The 12552-nt window shown below is 42.6% G+C and overlaps 1 long non-coding RNA gene across 1 annotated transcript; it reads left to right on the top strand.

Annotated features, from left to right (window-relative positions):
• The first annotated feature begins 9581 nt into the window (after window positions 1–9581).
• On the top strand, window positions 9582–12131 carry LOC120435365. Its single transcript, XR_005609676.1, has 4 exons — window positions 9582–9877; window positions 10494–10645; window positions 11441–11788; window positions 12016–12131. It is a non-coding gene; the product is annotated as an uncharacterized LOC120435365 (long non-coding RNA).
• The last annotated feature ends 421 nt before the right edge of the window (window positions 12132–12552 follow it).

Genomic DNA, 12552 nt, shown 5'->3' with positions numbered 1-12552 from the left:
AGGCTACCCGCCTCCCTCCCAGACAACCTGGGGAGCTGAAAAAGCTGGCATCAGTGGGGCACAGATCTAACAAGGGTGCCACTTCCCAAGCAAGCAGCCATGTCTCGGTTAGGAGCATGATATCCAATTTATACGTATCGAAAAAGTCTTGAAGAACATGAGTTTTATTTGATACCGATCTTGTGTTTAAGAGAGCTAAATTAATTCTCTGTCCATCTGTGGTGGCAGGCAGCAGTTGTAGATTATTTATATTCACTCCACCTTCCCTCGCATCCCGTCGGCGTGGCGGCCAATAAAGCAGCGTCCGGTGAGCATGCTCCGATGACGTCGGGTAAACAGGAAGAAGGCAACGCTGTTTGAGGCCAGAATAAGGTCCTAAACAGCCAGGGTCGCCGATGGTGAAAGCCCACCGCATGCGAGCTCTAACCGAACACGCTTCCCAGGCGTGTTCCACGCCTCGTCCATTTATCCAGCGCTTTCGCTTGAAGGAGTCAAGGGGATCGCAGCGGTGCAGTTCCTCCGGTATCGACACCAGCGGCGGCGGGAGTCCTCCACATTGCTCATTGCGCTGGGAAACTTCGGTAGTGAGTCACGGATATTAAGCAGCATCTGTCGCTCATAAACCAACACAGAGTGGGTTTTAAAACTAGCAGGGACACCACTAAGAGCATAAATAAGAAACATTCGGGACCGGGAGGCGGCGTGCCATGACACTCGGCGCCATCTTCTCCAAAGTGAGTCCGTCCCCATAGACCCTCATGTGAACATGTTTACAGCCGTTTCCATCATTTTCACACCATTAACAACCCTGTGCACTTCTGCATTTCCCTCCTTTACATCATACTTACCCCACACTTCCTCATCACCTCTGTTCCCTGTTGTCACTCTCTTCATCTCCACAACACTGTTTATATACTCCTGCTTCAATATGACCCCTACTTAATTTCACTTCCTGTCTACATCATGGTAGAGCAGATTGAAACAATGGTTTCAAATGAACGATTATTTAAATGACACATGACATGAAGCTCTACTTTAACATTAAAACACATTATCCTGAGTTAAGCTCAGCCAGCAGTCCATGCAGATCAGCTGAAGCTCATCTAAACATGCTGTTGCAGAGAATTAAGGGGAAGAGACAATGAATTGTTGAAATGGTCAATATTAGGCAACCATGTAGCCTCAACACATGCACGCAGTTCTTACATGTACATGTATACAGAGGTTTGCAGCTCTTTACAAGCTGTGTTGTGAAACTTTGTGCATGCACAGCAGAAGTATCATGGCAAAATTCACAGATGAAAAAACACTTTGGATGTGGTTGTTTTGGTCATAAATATTTTTTACTTGTAAATCAAATGCGTAGTTGTTGACTGAGTTTTGTAACCTTGTAAACCAAAATATCTGAAAATTTTATGTTTGTGCAATGATAGATGAGAATTTGTGTGTGTGTGTAAAAAAACATTAGTGTTTGTAAAAAATATTTACACAAGTTACACATTTTGAGATTGGGTACCAAGCCCCAAGTGCGATAGGAGAGTTGAGTGCGAGAGCAACTGACCTAAAAGTTAGGATCATAGCCAAGCTTGAAACCTGGACCCCCGTGGCAGTTACCAAGATTATGTGAAGTACCCTCTGCTGCATTAACATCATCTAGCAGAGGCTAGATGCTACAGACGATACCTACAGCCATGATTAGCGAGACTAACAAGCTGATCTCTGTCTGGCAGCAGTGATCAGCGAGATGCTTCGTTGTACCCTCCATGGAGAAAGAGGCTAGAGGCTAAAATCAAGGTAGTATGGAGGAGGTCAGCCAACTATCGGGGTTGCAGAAAGGCACAATGAAGAAGGTGCCTAAGAAGTACAGCAAGCTGTCCATACCTGAGGCCTTGAAACTGCCAAGCAAAGACTCACAGCCTTGGCCAGCCGCTTGAGCAGGTACACCAGAGAGATAGAAGGAGGAGAATAAACCAGCTGTTCTCCACAGAACCAGCAAAGGTGTACTCTCAGTGGCAAGGGAACAATAAGAGAACAGCACCACCAAGGCTGGAGACGGAGCAATACTGGAAGAGCATATGGGAGAAGGACGTAACCCATAACGGCAATGCTCAGTGGCTAGTGGATCTGAGGGCAGACCATAGTGACCTCCCTGAACAGGGTCCAGTAACCATCACAGTGGCAGATATCCAAGAAAGGGTCTCCAGTATGCCTTGGACAGCACCAGGGCCCGACATGGTTCACGCCTACTGGCTGAAGAAGCTAACTGCACTCCACGAGCTGGCAGCACAAATGAACCAGCTGCTAGTTGACGAGAGACACCCGGAATGGCTAACCGAAGGTCGGATCCCCAAGGACCCCAAGAAGGGACCGGTCCCATCCACCTACCGACCAATAGCCTGCCTCAGTACTACATGGAAGCTCCTGTCAGGCATCATATCGGCTAAGATGAACAGGCACATGGGTCAATACATGAGCGGGGCACAGAAAGGGATTGGCAAGAATACCAGAGGCGCAGAACACCAGCTACTGATAGACAGGACAGTCAGCCGAGACTGCAAGACCAGGCTGACCAACCTGTGCACTGCCTGGATTGATTACAAGAAGGCCTATGACTCAATGCCCCACAGCTGGATACTGGAATGCCTAGAGTTGTACAAGATCAACAGGACCCTAAGAGCCTTCATCCGGAACTCAATGGGGATGTAGCGTACAACACTAGAGGCCAACTCCAAGCCTATAGCACAAGTCACCATCAAGTGAGGGATCTACCAAGGAGATGCTCTGTCCCCACTGCTGTTCTGCATAGGCCTGAACCCCCTCAGTGAGATCATTAACAAGACTGGCTATGGATACCGACTACGGAACGGAGCGGTTGTCAGCCACCTCCTGTACATGGATGACATCAAGCTGTATGCCAAGAGTGAACGAGACATCGATTCACTGATCCACACTACCAGGCTATACAGCAATGACATCGGGATGTCATTCGGGCTGGAGAAGTGTAGTCGGATGGTAACAAAGAGAGGGAAGGTAGTCAGAACCGAGGGGGTTGAACTACCAGAAGGCAACATTGCAGACATAGAGGACAGTTACAAGTACCTGGGGATCCCGCAGGCGAATGGGAACCATGAAGAGGCCGCTAGGAAAGCTGCAACCACCAAGTACCTGCAGAGGGTCAGCCAAGTCCTGAGGAGTCAGCTGAATGGTAAGAACAAGATCCGGGCTATCCACACCTACGCCCTGCCCGTGATCAGGTACCCTGCTGGGGTAATAGGCTGGCCAAAGGAGGAGATAGAAGCCACTGACATCAAGACAAGAAAGCTCCTTACCATGCATGGAGGTTTCACCCCAAGTCCAGCACCCTGAGGCTGTACGCTAAGCGGAAGGAAGGGGCCGGGGACTGGTGAGTGTCAGCACCACAGTCCAGGATGAGACAACGAACATCCAAGAATACATTGGGAAGATGGCCCCAACTGACCGAGTGCTCAGTGAATACTTCAGGCAGCAGAAACCCAAGAAAGAGGAGGGTGACGAGGAACCATCATGGAAGGACAGGCCCCTGCACGGTATGTACCACCGGCAGATAGAGGAGGTGGCTGATATCCAGAAATCCTACCTGTGGCTGGACAAAGCTGGACTGAAAGACAGCACAGAGGCACTAATCATGGCAGCACAAGAACAAGCTCTGAGCACAAGATCCATAGAGGCTGGGGTCTATCACACCAGGCAAGACCCCAGGTGCAGGCTGTGTAAAGATGCCCCTGAGACAATCCAGCACATAACAGCAGGGTGCAAGATGCTAGCAGGCAAGGCATACATGGAACGCCATGACCAAGTGGCCGGCATAGTGTACAGGAACATCTGTGCCAAATATGGCCTGGAAGTTCCGAGGTCAAAATGGGAGATGCCCCCAAGGGTGGTGGAGAATGACCGAGCTAAGATCCTGTGGGACTTCCAGATACAGACGGTCCTGGGAACAGTCCTGGGAACAGCTAAGATACTGCGCAGGACCCTCAAGCTCCCAGGCCTCTGGTAGAGGACCCGAGCTTGAAGGAGCCTGGGCTATCTGTGAGATGTTACAGTGAGGGTAACATGCAGACTGGCTCAGCCGCTTGTGTTTTGTATATAGATTTTTGTTTTGTTTTGAATTAAGTCAGTTTTTTATTTTCTTTGTAAATAATCTTTTTTGCACCTGGGAGGCCGGCAGAATAAACTATACACACTGAACGCTTCCTGACTACGCCTGCATTTAGTGATGGTGAGATGAAGCCTCGTGATGAAGTGAAGCTTTCCATCCAACTGGTCAACTCATGGTTTGAAGCACTGTGAGGACTCATTTGCTCTACTGCGCCATCAAGTGGATGATTGAAGTGAAACAGGCTCAATGATTATAATGATGTGATGTGTAAACCTCTAAACTGAATAAATAAATTGTTTTCATGGTTATTTATCCCAAATATTGTCTCAGTATGTCTGATACAAATAAGAAAGTGGAAACTATCAGGATGGAGTTTTGGTATGATTGTGTAACTGTGTAATCATGCTTATGTACATCTGGATAATGACACAAATTAGTGTGTGGCGCTTCACTTTTTAATAAACCAAAAGACAGAAATCAGATTATAGGATCTGTGGTGTTCTTTATTTATATTATGGTACTTATCAGAGGCATCAGTTTTGTTCAAAAAACATTAACTTCATATTGGAAAAATATATATATCACATATGCAGGAAACCTTAAACTAGCAACAAGGCAGAACAAAATCAGGGCTGTATCAAGACACAAGGACTAAACCCCAATTCAACCAGACCCAGAACTGATGGGAATTAAAACAGGACTACAACAGTTCAAAATCAGGACTACTTTAGGACTTAACCAAAACAGAACCAGAATCAAAACACTGAAAATCATCATTTTCTGTGATGTTTGACAAACAGTTTGTCACATAAATGTCTAAGTAACTGTGTTCAGTCCAAAAATACATGTTACTCTGTGTTAATATTGAGTCCAGTGCACATCTGCACAAAAGACATTATGTGGACACCCTCGTCAATATGAGTAACACGATTACGAGTAGCATAAATTGCCTCAAATTGCCCAACAGCTCAGTTTACTCTCCTCCTCATCCTCTGTATATGCCCCGCCCACAATTATGAGAGGAAACACCTGAGGTCAGAGGGAGGAGGAGGAGAGATAAGACCACACACACTCACATCACCACTGCTGTAATAACTGTTTACACTGTGTGAATGCACAAAGTCAATGTGGACTCTCTGGTCCCAGTTTATTAGGTACAGCTAGTTCAAAACAGTCCAATAATAAATTCTTCAGTTGTTATAAAGTACTATTTTTATTATTATTATTATTATTATTATTATTATTATTATTTATGCTACACTTGACTTGTTTTGCATTAGTGTTTTAGATATTTTCATTATTTTGTTCATTTCTGCTTCATCAACACCCTGAGGGTAACTTTATCATTTAATTTAGAGTCTGAAGTTTGATGTCAGACTAACGATGACATGAATGGAGTTGATTATGCTGAAGTGGATTTCCCATATTCCCACCACCAACAGCGCCCCCCAGTGGTGATGCAGCTGATGTCGTCTCCTCCAGGCTTCAGGCACATGCCAGCCCTGCCAACCACACCACAGATCTCCTCTGCTGCTGAAAAACATCAGCAGTGATGCTGTTGATGGAACCTCAGTGACTAAAACAGTTTATGACATTTATCACCTACAGACAAACAATTAGCCTCAGTTTAAAGCTTTTTTATTACAGCTACTTATAATTTAGTTTAACAGATAATTGATTCTGTTTTTCATTTTCTCAAACTGGAATATTTCCCACTTTGAAAAACTATTCTTGCTATTGTGATTCTGTCAGACAGATTCAGTGAAAGAGTTGCACAAAATGATGCATATAGGAGGGAGTATGGAGAGTTATTAGATCAGCCAGCAGGTAGGCTGTTCTTGGAGGGAGGTCCTTAAATGCTGTCATCAAAAAGGCTCCAGGTGGCTGACTTTGCATGTGCTCAACTATTTATGATGATGTGTATTTAAACTAAACCACTGGAACTCAGCTACACTGCTGTGTCACCTGTCTGTGTTGTCAAATCAGACACAAGGAATTTAACATGGAAATAATTTCTATTGTAAAAACAATAAAGTGAAGATAAACACTTGGTAAATGTTTCCCTTCACAGCATTACAGCTCACGTGTCAGAAGAGACTGGGTGAAGGTCTGAAAACCAAATGATTCAAGTTATGATGAGAATAAATTTAAAAGAAGTCTGAAACATTTTTTTTACTGCCTTACTTTCAGTTAATGTATTTTGTTTTGCACTATGCATATTTCATATGCCATTAGGTCATTTATTGTGAAAATTCTCATGTAGGAAATATTGTACTGCATGTTGGTTCCACTGGTGCACCTGAGGGAGATGCACGCCCATGTTGATGTGTGAGCATGGCAAGTTGAAGCAAGAGAAGCTGATTTAATTCAAAGAAAGTTGTTTCTTAAAAGTATCTGTAAAGTGCTCATTTCTGCCTCAAAGCATGGGTCAGCCAGCGAGGTATGTTTGTATGTTATATAGATCACTATTTCATTGAATTTTATGTTATGTTTTAGTTCGACGGTGGCGTAGTTTGTGATCAAGGTGAAGCTGTAACAACCCCAAGACCTTACAACTAACATTAAAGCCAACTTCATGCCATCAGTAAAAGAACTCTTTATAGACTTTAAGAAGAGGTAGAAGTGATAGTCGAACTCGGACCTGCATGATTCCGGGCCCCCTGGTGGTGACATCGTGCCAATGCACCAAGGACCAAGCTGCTGCAAATGTTAATGGACACACAGGCTCACAGTTGCTCCTTCATAAAGACGTCCAGAAGCCAGACATTAAAGTTCATGTTTGGAAAGATGACACAAGGAGGGAGAAACAATAAGGAACCGTGTTAAGCCTGACAACAACAGCATCACAAGTTAGCAAGAAGGGAATTAATGCACCCAAGTTCACAATTCATTACTCAAGTCAAGTTAAAAGGAGATTTTGCATCAACAAATAAGTGCATTACAAGAAAAACAAATTGTCAGACACAAATGAGACAGAAATTGAAGTTCCCAGTGCAGAACAAGCTGCAAGGCAACTGGATGAAAGATCTTTAGAGCAAACAGTGCAAATAGAGCAACGTAGAAGTGAAAGGCCTCGCATGCTCATAGAAAAAGGAAAAGAATTCCATAAAGAAAGGTTACAAGGGCTGCAACGTCGCTTTGACAGTATTTATGACAGATGGAAAGCATTAATCAAAGTGGCAAAAAAATCTGTTATAAAAGGAGATCCACCTGACATTCTTGAAGGTCACATGAACGTCGTACAAAGAGAAACAGCCGAGCTTAATGATATTTGTGATGAATACAGAGCAATGGATGGACCACCTCACGATATGTCGTTCCAAGCTAGACAAATGCACATCAGTGACTACAGTAGTTTTGCAAAACATCACTCAAGAGGAGATTGATATGCAGCCTCTATATTTACATCCTCTAGCTCTGTTAGTGTCTCAGTTCATAGTCCATTTAAAGCCAATACAGTTCTCTCTAATGGTTCCTCCTCCAAAATACAAGAACCTGCAGCAGAGTATGAAGCCACAAAGGCTGCAGATTGGAAAATTTGAAAGGACTCAAAGCAGCACAGGCAAAACTACAAGTTTATGAGGAAGACTACGTTTCAGTAAAGCAAGAAAGACTTACTCTAAATCCTGCAAACTTACAGGTAATAGAGTCCAAGAATACTGCTAATCAACCCTTACAACCACGAAGAGAGTTAAATGTCACTTATGAGAGCACAGGTGAGCTTGTAAAGGTTTTGGCAGAAGCTATGTCAGCTAATAGACTGCCTATTCCAGAGCCTGATTGGCTCTGGAGATTCATATGAGGCAGCATGGAATATGCTCAATGAACGTTATGGAAAGCCTTTTGTCATTGCTAAGGCCTTCAGAGACAAGTTACACACCTGGCCAAAGGTCACAGGAAAGGATAGTGCAGAGCTAAGAAAGTTTGTGGACTTTTTACAAAGCTGCCAATCTGCAATGACTAATAACGAGAATCTGAACATCCTCAATGATGGCATTGAGAATCAAAGACTTGCTGCTAAACTACCAGACTGGTTAAGTAATAGGTGGAACCGAAAGGCTACAGAGTACCAGCTGGAGCACAAAAGATTCCCACATTTCAGTTACTTTGTAACATTCCTGTCAATGGAGGCAAGTATTGCATGTAATCCCATTACATCATACCAAGCCATAAGACAAAGTGACTTTGACCAACCAAAGACAAAACCTCAACCTACATCCATTCCTAAGAGACAAGATACTGCGAAAATTTTCACAACTAACTCTACTGAAAGAAGCATGGTCTCTTGTGTGTTTTGTAAAAGAGCAGGACACGGCTTACACAAGTGTCGTAAGTTCACTGAGAAACCTGTCGCTGAGAGAGTCAAATTCATTCAAGGTAAAAAATTATGTTTTGGCTGTTTAAATAGTGTCCATCTCTCCAAGAACTGCAGCAACAAGATGACATGCAACACATGTTCAAAACGGCATCCTACATGCCTGCATGAAGAAAGACAAAGACAAGAGACAAAGAAAGAACCACATAAAGAGCAACAAGTAAGTGAACTGAAGGAAACCCAGCATCAGGTAACACAGTCACAAGACAGTCAATGAGACCACATCTAATAGAGTGACTCATGAAAGTAAAAACACACAGACATCTGCAATAGTCCCAGTCTACGTATCCACACAAAATGAGCCAAGTAAAGAAGTACTGATCTACGCTCTGCTGGACACACAGTGATTCTTCATGGTTGTGTGCTTTCCGATAAAAAAGCAGAGAAGTTCAAAAACCATACATTATACAGACAAAGTTAAATAATAATAAAATAAATACATAAATGGAAGAAAAATCAGTAAATATTAAAACATGAGTAAAATGCAACATTAGTATTTTATTTATACAATAAATAAAATTAACAAAGTAAAAAAGATTGAGAGCAGCCAAAAGAGAACTAAAACTTACTACAAGCTGACTCCTAAAACGCCTTGGAGAAAATGTGTGTTTTAAAAGCGATTTAAAAATTTCAAGTGTTGGGGCCAGCCTAATATGGAGAGGCAGCTTATTACTGTCACGTTCTGGGTCAGTTTTGACCCAGCATTTTGAGTTCTCATGTTTTGGTTTGATTTTGTATTTTTGGTTATTTTCTTGATCTATTGTCTGATGATGATGATGATGATGATGATGATTAGTATTATTTAGTATGTTCCAGCTTATTCTGGTTTAGGTTTAGTTCTGCCCGTGTAAAGTCTGTGTTTCTTAGTCTGCGTCTTTGTGTATTGTTTCCTGTTTTATTTTGAAGGATTATGTCTTTTGTCAGTGTGTCCAGCTTTGCTCCCCCTGTCTCGTTAGCCCTAATCTCTCCCAGCTGTGTCTCCCTCCTGTTTTCCATTCCCTGATTACTTCCCTGTGTATATTAGCCCTGTGTTTGCCCTTGCTCAGTGTCGTGTTGTACCCTCAGAATTATGCCTGTGTGTTTCAGTTCTCAGTGGTCTTTGTTCAGTTCAGTTCAGTTCAGTTCAGGTTTTTGTTTTCTCCAGCAATAAAGCTGAGGTTTTTTTGAGTCGCTGTGTCCGAGTCCTGCAATTGGATCCTCATCTCCGCCTGCCCGCACACAGAGCCCTGACAATTCCATAAATAACAAGTGCGAAAAGCTCGGTCCCCCCAGTGTTTCAGTCTCGACATGGGGACAGCAAGGAGTGACTGGTCAGTTGATCTGAGAGACCTTTGTGGAGTGTATAGGTGTGGAAGGTCTGACAGGTAAATAGGAGCCAGGCCATTTAAGACTTTAAAAGCAAACAATAACATTTTTTTGCTTTTCTACATTTAATTAAGCAAATGTAGGTGAAGAACTTTGATGTTGAATTTTAGAAAAGTTCCAGAAATTATTTTTAAACAACTTTTTACAGATCAGATGTAGAAAATAGTCTTTAGTAGGATTGTAGTGTTGTGTTTGATCTGCAAGACTGACAGCCATTGAATTATAACTAAGACCTCTTATAACCATGCTGGAAACAGACTGGCTTACATAACTAGTTATTCTTTATTTCCATTTATTTCCTTTTAAATATACATACTGGTCTTTGAGAAAGGAATTTTATCTGCTGCACTTGCTGCTTAATTGAACAGGAGCCTTTATTTTGGAAATTTGCAGGAAATTCTGTATCACGTTGTTCCAAGTAACTTGACACGGTCGTGATTAGAGACAGAAACTGTCTCGTCTGCTGCAGTTTAGCTCCATCAAAGTTTTCCTTGAGTCGGAGCTGTTGAAGTTTATCAGCTGGCCCCTAACAGTCAGATGAATGATCGGTAGAAGCCGCTAAAATCGCACAAGTTCCGGTTTCATGTGATTAACGATGCTCCGTGTCTCTGTCAGCTGTTTTACTGAGCCATGAGCTCCATGAAGAGAGTCCAGTGATTCCACTAGATGGATCCTTCCAGCGTGATCTCCAGGATCCAGACCTGCACACACTCAGACTGCGGGGATTTATCTGCCTTGTAGGAGGATCGCATCACTCACCCCGACTGGTGAGAGAGCAGGAATTTGTGTGTGTGTGTGTGTGTGTGTGTGTGTGTGTGTGTGTGTGTGTGTGTGTGTGTGTGTGTGTGGTGGGGTGGGGGTGGGGGGTGTGGGTGGGTCTGTGGGTGGGTGTGGGTCAGTGTGACCTGATCATTAAGAGAAGTAAGAAGTTCCTGGTTTGAAGTGAAGAAGAAGAGAAGCAGCATTAAAGCATCAGAGCTCTGACATGAAACACACTTTAGTCTGCTTCATCTTCCTCAGTGAGTAAATTCTCTTCTTATTTCTGTCACTTTCTCTCTTCTAAGTCTTATTTGTCTTCATTTTATTTTCATTTGTAGCTTGTTATTGTACACTGAACCTGTAATCAAGTCCTTTTCCTCTACTCTTCTTTGAAAGCAAAACTTATAATAGTAGAGCCGATGAAACAACACTCTGTGTTTCATTTCTTCTCTTAATGAGCTGAAGAGCAACAGCACAGTGAGCAGTGAAAACCTGAAAACTCTGGATGATTAGCAGCACATCTAAAACATTTCACATGCAAACATAAGAGCTGATGATGATGATGATGTCATCAAAGATAAATAAAAGTCAAAACTCATTTTTGTATCTTTTTCACAATCCTTAAACTCTGAATCTTCCACATCAGATGCTTTGTGTTCGTGTATAAAACAGGAAGTTTGCTGTTTGCAAATAAAAACAGAAAAATGAAGTTAACTGAACTTCTGTGATCAGTTCAAATTAATAATCACCTGTCACATTTAATCTATAGTAAGATTGTAACTAATGATTGTTCATCCTTTCAGCAGCACTTCAGGATGGAAACACTGGTTTGGTCAAAGCACAAACTCTCACCCACAGAGCAGAGGAAGGAGGAAACATCACAGTTGCATGCTTCTTTGCTTTCCCTGGAATCAGGAAACTGTTCTGTAAGGAAAAATGTGAAAATGGAAACATTCTTGTTGAAACATCTGATGATGCAGCTCAGAACGGCAGATACAGCATTAAATATGAACAAACATATATTACCTCATATTCTACTCTGTATGTGAGCATCACACAGCTGAAACAGTCTGACTCAGGACGGTACAGGTGCTCTTTGGACAGAGTCTTGTGGGATGGAAACGATAATTTTGAGCTGATTGTCACAGAAGGTGAGTTTCTGCTAACAGTCGTGTTTGTCTTTGAAGGTGTGACAGAAGTTTCCCGTCTCAAAGGCAGCTACTTTTCTTTCAAATCACCTACAGATGTTATATTTATCTGAAACATCAAGTTTCATCAGTTCTGCTGTCAAACAGCCCATAACCACGTCAGTCACATGCAGATATATAAACTGCTTCAAGTGGTCTTATTATGACTCTGATGGTTTCATTGTTCACAGCTTCAACCACTTCAACACCAAACGGGACTCTGAGACCTTTTTCAGCTTCAGTGTTTCTCTCATCAGCCTCCAAACCACCAACAACACAGAGTTTAAGCTCAACTTCAGGAAGCTCCCACCTTCATCAGCCTCCTCACCAAGTTCACAGACGTTTATATATTTTTATATGCTATGCAGATTTCCACTGTGTTGAAGATCCATTATATGATCTATTAATGAGTGAACGACACAAGAATGACACATTAAGAGCTGTGGAAGAATCACTCTGACCTTTTAGGGAAGTAAAAGAGACAAACTGTAGAAATAAATGAAAAATAAGTTTCCACCACAGCAGGTCAGCAGCTGAGAGAGAACATGGCTGACTTCCTCAGAGCAGCACTACATGAGATCTGTGCTAGATGACAGATATAGACTGTGATTAGTCACGGTTTGGTTTCAGAGCTTTTTCACAACTGTCAGTGTAACAGACACAGACAGAGTAAAGCATTGTGGGAGCTGTAGTTGTTACTGAGTGTTTGAAGGAGAATGAGGAGCTGC

The sequence above is a fragment of the Oreochromis aureus genome, linkage group 20 (assembly GCF_013358895.1).
Source record: "Oreochromis aureus strain Israel breed Guangdong linkage group 20, ZZ_aureus, whole genome shotgun sequence".
NCBI classification, from domain to species: domain Eukaryota; kingdom Metazoa; phylum Chordata; class Actinopteri; order Cichliformes; family Cichlidae; genus Oreochromis; species Oreochromis aureus.
The sequence above is the reverse complement of the archived record's forward strand: the minus strand, read 5'-3'. Positions and strand labels throughout refer to the sequence as shown.